The following is a 9,275-nucleotide window of genomic DNA, read 5'->3' as shown; positions in this document are numbered from 1 at the left end:
GATATCGAGCAGCGTAGGACCCCAACTCAGATCAAGGCCCCCCTCCCCAAATCAGTAAATCAGTAAGAGGAGCACCCATAGTCTCGACAAACATTACAGTGGTTTCATACATTACATGTCCATAAGATCCAGCCAGGCCGATGTGACATAGTCCGTCCCCTCACTCCAGATCCGGTGATGCCGATAGGCTGCGGACCGTCTCTGAGTCCGAGGGGGCGGATTCTCCCGCTGCCGCCGCACCCCCCCCGACAATTCCACCGAAGAGGCCGGAGATCGGGGGGCCGCGCTCCTCCAACTACCCTCACAGTCTGGGCCCCTACGCCGCTGTCCGCGCTCCTCCAACCATGTATGCACCTCCTCCGGGGTGGTAAAGAAGAAGGATTTTTCCTCCGCCAAAACCTTGAGTCATGCCGGGAAGAACATCGTGTACCGGAGGTCGCACTCCCGCAGTTTCTTCTTGACTGCATCAAACAATCTGCGCTCCTGCTGGACCTTGAGCGTAAAGTCAGGGAAAAAACGTATTGTGGCCTCCTCCACTCGCAAGTCTCCATGTCGTCGTGCTGCCTGTAGGATTGCATCCCGGTCGCGGTAATTGAGTATTCATGCGATAATGGTGCGCGGCGGGAGCCCCGGGCGCGGCGGGGGGATTGGTGACCTATGTGCTTGTTCTATCACGAAAAACTTGGATAGTCTCTTGGGTTTCAGAGTGTTCAAGATGAGGTCCTCCAGAAATAGTTCCACGTGGCCCCTTCCATTTTTTCTGGCACGCCTACCACCCGGAGGTTGTTCCTTCGGGCCCTCCCTTCCTGATCCTCCAGCCGTGCCGCCATCTGCCTCTGCTGCTGGGTGAGCTGTTGGACTTGCTGTCGCAGTGACTTGGTGGCCCCCTGTAGGTCCGTAATAGCAGCAGCGTTCTGTGTGGCCTTTTCCGACGTTTTATCCAAGTCCGCCCGCTGGAGCGTCAACTCGATGGACATTTTGTCTATTTTGGACTCCAATGTCGCGCCCAGGGCTTGAATGGCCTGCATGATGGAGGAAAGGGATGGCTCCCTGGGTTCTTCAGACGGACCAGGGTGGGGCATATCAGCACCGGCTGGGCCCGCCGTGTAATTATCCATCGTGTTGGATTGAGTCGCCGTGGCCCTCTTATTCCGCATCCCAACAGAAGATACAGGCGGCCACTCCTAGGCCCTCCGCAAGGTCGGCACCCAAAGGGAGCCAAAGCAGTTCTCGCGCTCCAAACGCCAATCACCAGTTTCTTAGGGCTGTAGGGGCCTTCCTACTCGCGGAGCAGGCCCCGCCGCCGGTCCGCCAGGATAGCAGAACGTGGGGACTGTTGGAGGTTGTGGGCCTCAGGTAAGGAGTCCAGCCGTGGAGCGGGCGGTCCGCCAGAATCGTAGGCCTCCTCAGCGGTCAACCTCCGCGAGGCCAACCTCGCGTTTAGGGACTCCGCCCCCAGATGTCTAGCGCCGTCGAGGCGAGCCTCGCCTGCCAGTCCAAGCGGCGCCGATGAAGGCAAGTGTCCTTCTAGGTCTCTACCCCACTCTCCACTGGGGCCTAGCAGCCAGGCCCACCCCGTGCGTTGTTACTCTCCACCTCCGGTACACGTGCAGAGATTCAATTCTTCCAAGGCGAGCCGATCACAGGGCCTCGTTGTTGGTGCTGCCACAGGAGGTCCCAGGTCCCCACGCTCCACCGGTGGGGGGGGTCCCAGCCCGAGTCACAGGCAGATCCCCGGCGCACTCAGGGCCCACAGGCAACGCTCCCAGACCCTGTGCCGCTTTCATCACTCCCCCTGTGATGGCTTTAGTAGGAGCATAACTCAGGCCCCCCAGGGGCACTGCCGAGCGGGGGGGGGGGTCCACAGAGTCTTTCACCCGGCCGCCGCAGGCACTCGCGATGGCGCAGGCAGTCCGAACCGGCCCCCAGGGACCCAGGCAGGGCTATCCCCGGTGCACCACCCCTCGTCGTCCAGCGACTGCCCCAGTGCAGGGTCGGGAGGCGGGGGGGGGGCACCCTGAGCCAAGTCTTGGATTTTCGCGGCACCAGGCGCCGCCTCCAGCCGCCGTCCGATGACCTCGCCCAGCGTCACTCCTCACGCGAGGCCGATGCGTCAGTGCCAGAGCTCCCACAGTGAAGGCCGCGGCCGGCCTCCAGACGCCGATCCCCGCAGCTCCGCCACCCGAGATCGGATCTACGCCCGAGAGGCAGCATCAGGCACCGGAGGAAGGGGGCTTCACTATTCCGGCAGCAGACGTCGTCCAGCAGGCGGATCAGTGGCGGATTTTGGGGGTCAGGAGGATCGCCACTGGAGCTCCGCAAGACTATGCGGCCATCCTGGTCACCGCCAAGCCACGCCCCCCCATCAAAATGTATGTTTAACGTGTCTGAGATGGTGGAGGAGAACCATAAACCCAAATATTTAATATTATAGGTTTGCCAGGAAAAAACCTGTTTGTATAAAATCTTGTTTGAGGCAGAGAACATTTAGGGGCCGATTCCGATTCAGGTCGGAAATTGGCCCGACCGACTTGTACCGGGACCGGAGTCCGACCGACACCTACATGCACCGTACGAGCCTTGCAGTACGATGTAAATCCTGTGAATTACAACTGAGCCGTACGGAAACCAAGCCGTACGACCGAGCCATACAAAATTCAGCCATCTGGCTGGAAAATGGACACAAACCGAACCGTACCCGGAATGAACCCGACCGATACCTACCCGCGACGTCCGAGCCACACAGTATGATGCAAAACACATGAAATCCGACCGAATCGCAAGGAGCCCAAGCCTCACCACCGACCCGGACCGAAAACGTACCTGAAGCGAGAGAGACCACCGCAATAGACTCGCATGCAACACAGAACACAATCAGCGTGAAAGACGCGGAGCAGCCCGCACAAGCCAACATGAGCGTCCGACTTGGTCAGCAGAATGTCTCATATATGCCCACCAAAAACAATGGTAAAAACACAAAAAAAGGACCAGTCAAGCCATGACAAAGTCAATAAATACACAGAAAAAAAACACAAAGTCACACCCACAACTCCACCTATAAAAAGGCAAAACTACACTACCATGATCCTTTGCAAATACAACAGAGCAGCCAGCACACACCCACCCACCCACCCTCACTTGCACCCACACACCCACCCACCCACATCACTCCTCACCACCACCAATCACCATGCCCCCTAAGAAAAATCCACAGTTCACAGACACTGAGTTGGAGAGATTGGTAGATGACATCCTCAGAGTGGAGCCACATTTGTTTGGCACATTGGTACAAAGGACCCCCATGTCACAGAAAACCAAGATGTGGGACAGATCGTGGGCAAGGTGAACGCACAAGCCCCAGTGTATCGCACAAAGACTGACATCCAGAACAGGTGGTATGACGTGCGCAGGAGGGTCAAGAAGCTCCTCCAGAAGTAACACGCCTTGAGCCAGGTCACTGGCAGTGGCCCTCCTGTCAAACCAGTCTACTTCAGGTCCTGGGAGGAGAAGGTGCAGGACTCCTACTACCAGAGGGCATCCATGGCATACCTGACATACCAGAGCCTGGTGAGTACACAACCAATATACCCAATATTGTGTCGCAATACACACACATCACCGTTAAGAGGACAGTGAAACCATGCACTGATAGCAAAGGCCCAGTAAACAAAAGTCAATCAGCCCAAGAAGTGTATGCAAACACAATAATGTCCACATCATAGTGATTTGTAACTGTGTCATGACATGTACAAACTTACCAACAAATAGGGCAAGGCAGTGGCACTAATCTGTGTTAACACTGTCGGACATCCCTGCTACCACAACCACTATCTCACAGTGAAGCTGACTGACAGGAAGGAATAGTGGGTATGCTTGCGAAGTGAGTGTATAACAAAGCATGATGGTGTTGTTGTCACAGATAATGCACCCCCTCACAATTGCACCATCAACACCTCTCTGAACAATGCTCACCTCAGAGGGGCTGGAAATCTGCTGGCAAGTACTCTGGGACTGGGCTCTCTTGTGGGCAGCACAAGGCCCTGCTGGGAATTGGCCACCACCAGACAACAGAACTCCACTGTCAGCCATCTTGTCAGCACAGGCACACACCCTCACAGGGAAGCAGAGTCAAATGTTAACAGGGATCACACTCCTGTGTCAGCCACCTGATGGCCCTTGAGTAACAATGACCATGTACATGGAAATCCATACATGAGCTTGGTATGTGCACACATCAACATGCACATTGAAAAGCTTCATGTTGGCAGGACAATGTGCTACCACAACATCAATCGCTGTCTATGACGACTGAAGACAATGCAGTGTTCAGGCATGCATCCTGACGTCACGTTGCAAATGTCATGTATATCAAACATTGTTACAAAGATCAAGGAGGGGTGAATGGTCTGTCCTCCTGTGCAACCTGCTTCATAACTGATTTTGTTGCCTCCATTGAAAGCCTCACATATGTACACATGCGTAGTGCATGATATCATGCTTTTCCGCATCAGTGTACTGTAGCAGCAGCATCATTGGCTCCCCCTTGTTGCAAATATGCTGTGCCTCCACCTGGAGGTAACCTGGCTGGTTCCCCAGTAGTGCCCAGAGGAGAAAACTGAGAGTGTGTGTTTGTGCTCAAGTGCTGTGAGTCAAAAACACACACAACACCCAAAGGCAAAGTTAACATTTTGAACATTGTGATGTATGAAGTTACAAACAAAGGTGTTGTGTGTGTGGATCCAGCTACTGATCCATCGCACCAGGGTTGGTCACTGTTGGTCAACATGTAGCAGCCCCATGTGATCCTAGAGGTAATATCTCCTCTGGACACTACTGGGAAAGCAGCCAGTCTACCTCCAGGTGGAGGCACATCATATTTGCAGTAAAGGTGAACCAAAGGAAATGCAGCTACAGTACACTGAGGCGGCAATCCAAGAAGCATGGCCCCATTCCTGTATATGTATAGGAGGGAATTTACTAAGGAATGAAATCATGTACATACCATGGCTGCACAGGATGAGTGATCCCTTGCCCCCTCCTTCAATGTTAGTACTACCCATTGCAAGATGAATGTATCAGTACCTCGTCCTCCCTCCCTGTTGCAACATACATAGTTCAACCATTGATGTCTGTAGTAACATAACTGACAATGCCTGTCTCTTCCAAACACAGGTGCCACTGAAGAAACAGCAGCAAGTGAGGATAAGTCACTGGCCCAGACTCTGGTGGAGTATTAGCACTCTGGTGTGGATCTGTCTCTGGCCTCTTCGGATGACGAAGATCAACCTGGCACCTCCGGTGTGAGTCATCAGGCAGCCCCACCATCAGTAACATCTGCACCCCCTGCAGCCATGCCAAAAACACCTGGCCACAGACCTAACACCCCCGCCAACACGGACAGACCTAGGAGACCAAGTTGAAGCAGCACAGGGGCCCCGGCCACCCAGGATGCTACGAACAATGACACCAGTAGCAACACCCAAGGTGCCCCTGGGTCAACTGTGCCTGCCACAGGTACAGGCCGTGTGTCTAGGGGTGGTGGGAGTGGTGTTAGGCAGAGGTCACAGTCTGCAGAGGGGCCTGGCCTGCCTGATGCCCCCCAACTGGAACGCATGATAGACCGCAGCTGATTTACCCATAGCAAAGGCAATGCCCTCACTAGCCGACAATACGCAACTAAACCTGAGACCCACCACAATCAGAAATACACCTTCAGTGCACTCTGATCTAACAAATCCTTTAATTAAGGTCAGTGATTCCAACGAGACTCGAAGTCCTGTTACAATTCCAAACGGCTCAACTAACCCAAACAATTCTTATAAGATGGACTATCTTGATTTACCTCCCGCCGCCACGCCGTACGTGGTGGTGCTGGCTAATGCTCCCATACTATCGCCAGTGAAGCATGAAACCTGGAGGGAACTCTGGAACAAGTCACTTTACAGGCTGGAAAACCAAACTGGGCTAAATAATGAATTGTTTAATTGTTTTAAAATGGCAAGAAGGGTAGCATGGGTGGGAAGGGAAAACAAGACCTCGCCCGGAGACTGCATAGTCCTGACCTTTAGTGACCCTAGACTTGTACATGAAATTTTACTAAGAAACAGTCACAATGATACACATCACAACTCCATAAGTATTAATCCATTGGGGGCATTCTATCCCCCAAGCCCATTCACACGCAGGCCCTCCACAAACAACCAAGGCAGAATGCACCAGGTTAGTTACACACCAAGATGGAGCATACCCGTGCACAATCATTACGAAGCGTTGTCATGTATGGATGATCAAGATTGACAAGGGAAGAACAGGAGGGGGAGCAACCCTCTGAGGTGTTCTCACCTCACTATTGACACAACCAAACGGGAAACAGGAGTTGGGAGGGGCGGAAAGTCTTGAGATCAAACAGGAGGACTTAGATAAATTAGACGCAGATGCTAATAACTCCCGAAAGAAGACAACCCTAGAAAACCCTAAAGTATATCATCATCAAGCACACACTCCCATAAGGGTAGGACCAACATTCACGAAGGGAGGGAATAATGGCATTATAGAAGGGAACCCCGAAAGGGCATCTTTTGAGGGAACAACATCTAAGAGGTTAAAAATCTTATGTTGGAACATCGCGGGGCTCTCGGGAAAGTAACCTTTCCACAATGGCTGGATATAGCAAATAATCATAGCATCTTATGTCTCCAGGAAACGTGGTCCGTCCAAGAAACCCACATAAATGGATATCAAACCTTCAATACACCAGCTATCATCAGCACACAAGGCAGAAATAAAGGGGGGTTGTGCACCTACGACTCAATTTAAGGAGGGATTACAGATGTTAAATTTATCACAATGGATTACTACCAGATCCTATTAGTCACCTCGGGAGGCGTAAAAAAATTAGCTATATTACATTTTTATAATAACATCCCAATATCCTTATTGGATAACGTCATAAACAACCTCATGAGTAATCTGCTCAGCCTGGAGGAACAGGTGATCGGAGACATGGCCCTACTATGGGTGGGCGATTTTAACTGCACTCTGTGCCCACGTAGTGTCTCCAGCACTTGTGGTCTAGGGGACAACCAGGAAGATACCCCCACCCATTTCACCCACTCAAAACTAGGGGACCTGCTGAACAATCTGATCTTTCATTTTGATTTATCACATGTAAACGAACTATGTTCACCATCGATACCTTTTCAGCCCACTTTCAATTGGAGAGGGTGCAACTCGACTATCGATTTTGCACTTTTATCATCGAGGTATTCAGCACTTGTGTCATCATGGGGAATACTTGATACCCTCTTGAGTGACCACTATCCCATTTCGTTTGGAATAAAAATTAAAGGAGTAGAAGATAACTCGAATGGAAAGGTTTCTTATAATCCCCCCATTAGCCTCACAAGATCAAATGGATATTCCATTAAATGGGACAAAATCGAACCCGAGGCCTTTCTCCAAAAGCTAGTTATGAACACCCATGACCATATGGAAATTTGTCTTTCACAATCAGAGGAAAGCCATACAGTTCTTGATTCCTTTAATAACATTACCGAGGAGATAAGAAAATTATTAACAAGGGAATATAGCCACAGTACTAATAAAGCCCACAGATGGTTCGATAAGGATTGCACTAAGGCACATACTAAGTTGAACCGTGCCTTACATGAAGCCCCCAGATCAACAGAACTAGTACAGCTTGCCAGAAAATCCTATTGTGCTGCTACAGTTTGCAGGAAGAAACCATTAAAAAGGGAAGCCTGGCAGACATTACATGAAGCATGTCAAAGAAACGATAATATAGCTTTTTGGAAAGTGGTTAATGCACCTTTCCTACAAGATAAGGGCACAGATGTAATTGACCTAGCTATCCAAGGCAAAATCTGGGTCACACATTTTAAGGGCCTCTACGAGAAAGTTACCATAGATGACTGCAAAGATGTAAGCGATAATTTATTTGGAACATCTGATGATAGCGACCCACTCAGCATGTTCCCTTTGGGGATCGTATTTGACTGTAAGGAGGTCATAAGGGCGTTTAGGGAAAGCGCCCCAGGAAAAGCACCAGGTCCGGACGGCGTCCAGATCGACATCTATAAATCCGAAATAAATCTATGGGCACCCATGCTAACGAATGTGCTAAACTGTTCTAACAATCTCGGATTTCTTTCAACTTGGCAAGACGCCATTCTGACCCCGATTTTTAAAAAAGGGGATAGGAATGATCCTACCTGTTACCGCCCTATATCTTTATTAGATGCTTTAATGAAGGTGGCAGGTAGGATAATTTTAAATAGGCTACAAGAGTGGGCGGGAGAGAAAAATGTCATTTCTAATTTTCAGTATGGGTTCCGGGCAGGGAGAGGAACGATAGAACAGGGCTCAACCTCGCATTGTTAATAGCCAAATACACGCAGGCTAGGAAAGGAAATCTTTTTGTAACTTTTGTTGATTTAAGCTCCCCGTTTCATTGTGTGGACCACGAAAAATTATGGAAGACACTCAGTGACATTGCCGTGGATCGACAGATCCTTTTATACATCAAGGAACTGTACAGGGGGGCGGGTGCTAGGGTACGGTTTGGTAAGAAGGGTGAGTGTTCAGCTAAGTTTGAAATAAGGAGAGGTATGAGACGGGTGCATAGTAGCACCCCTCCTCTTCACCTTGTATATTAACAGCATAGGACAATACTGTAGCAATTTCCAGCATGACTACCCAACTGTGAGAGGTACCCATGCACCTATCCTTTTGTACGCGGATGACGCCGCAATCATGTCACGAACTATGATTGGTCTACAAAGGGCGGTAACTAAATTCGCAGAATACATGAACCACAGAGGGTTAAAAGTCAATGTTTCTAAAACCTATCCTATGACCTGTGGAAACAGGATAAAGACTACCCGAGAGTCCTTTCTAGACAAGAAGAAGATCGAGAGCATCAACAGATTCTCCCTCCTAGGAATCAATTTTGATAGAAAGGGAACATGGCAGGCAGCAGTGATGGCAAGGAAACTAGCTTTTTCCAGGGCCATAGGAGCCTTGATAAACTTCGCAAAAAAACTGGGAGAGAGACCGGTACGAAAACTCCTACAAATTTATAAATCTAAATGCGTCTCAACCGGTACCTATGGGGCAGGTATATGGGGGATTGAACAGGTAGAGCAGATCCAACGTTGTGAAAACCACTTCATCCGCTATTATTAGCGGTTCCTAAAACTACGGCCACCTACATCTGCCATAATGAAGTGGGTTTATCATACATATTGTGCTTTTAT

Source organism: Lissotriton helveticus, chromosome 3_1 (genome assembly GCF_964261635.1).
Source record: "Lissotriton helveticus chromosome 3_1, aLisHel1.1, whole genome shotgun sequence".
In the NCBI taxonomy this organism is placed as follows: Eukaryota; Metazoa; Chordata; class Amphibia; order Caudata; family Salamandridae; genus Lissotriton; species Lissotriton helveticus.
This window is presented reverse-complemented; position numbering follows the sequence as displayed.